Raw genomic sequence first — 956 nt, 5'->3', positions numbered from 1 at the left:
TAGAAACATATCCAGGGTTACTAGAGCTAGTGACTAACCTGCGGGCTTGGAATCCCGACAAGGGGTGTGCACACTAAAGGTCCTAGATCTGCTTCCCTTAGTTGGAATAACTAGGTTGTGGTGAGATGATGGAAATGAGAAGGAAATTATGGTGTGAATTGAAATATCTTTAACTTCATTATGGTAAAAACTGGTTATTTCTATTTAAATGCTTATATGATTATGATGATAATTATGACTATGAGGATGAGTATGAGTATTAGTATGATTATGAGTATAATATGGTGCATACATGTGGAAGTTGTGATTATTGGCACATATTTTATTTGAAACAATAATGAGGAAATGAATATCTCTTCTATGAGAAAAGCTTTACATGATTTAACGTACATACACTATTATGCTATCTACGAATCATTTGGTTGCAGGTGGATTTTCAAATCAAGGGAAAAACTTTATAAAGCTTTCAAATTGTTATGTTTTCAAACCTTTGTCTACTTTTAAGTGACAATGGATTTCCTTACTTAGCCGTCGTGCTAACTACACTTCATTGTGTCCTTTATTAGATGCAGTCTAGCGTGGGCCCCTGTGGCCGATGAGCTCAGAATAGGATGGGAGTCGAGGTTGAAGACTACTCTATCCTAGAATAGACACCCTGGAAGAATTATTTCCATATGTATTAAGTTGCAATATTGATGTGGTTATTCGATGTTGTAAGTTTAGCCTTAGCGTTTGGGTATAGGAGAGATACCTAAGCGTGGCAGTAACCCCCAGTTTTTTTGCTGGTTAGATGCTTCCGCAATGTATTATATTTTAAGGATTTTGTAATAAATCCAAGATGTGAAAATTGGGGTGTTACAGCATTTGTGCATTGCAATTTCATTTAAATCCTCTTCTTTATCATTGTTTATTCTCAAATCAATTGTTTGTTTTACAATTATATCATGCAAACAAAC

This window comes from Ipomoea triloba, chromosome 16, assembly GCF_003576645.1.
Source record: "Ipomoea triloba cultivar NCNSP0323 chromosome 16, ASM357664v1".
Lineage (NCBI taxonomy): Eukaryota > Viridiplantae > Streptophyta > Magnoliopsida > Solanales > Convolvulaceae > Ipomoea > Ipomoea triloba.
Note: the sequence above shows the minus strand (reverse complement) of the source record.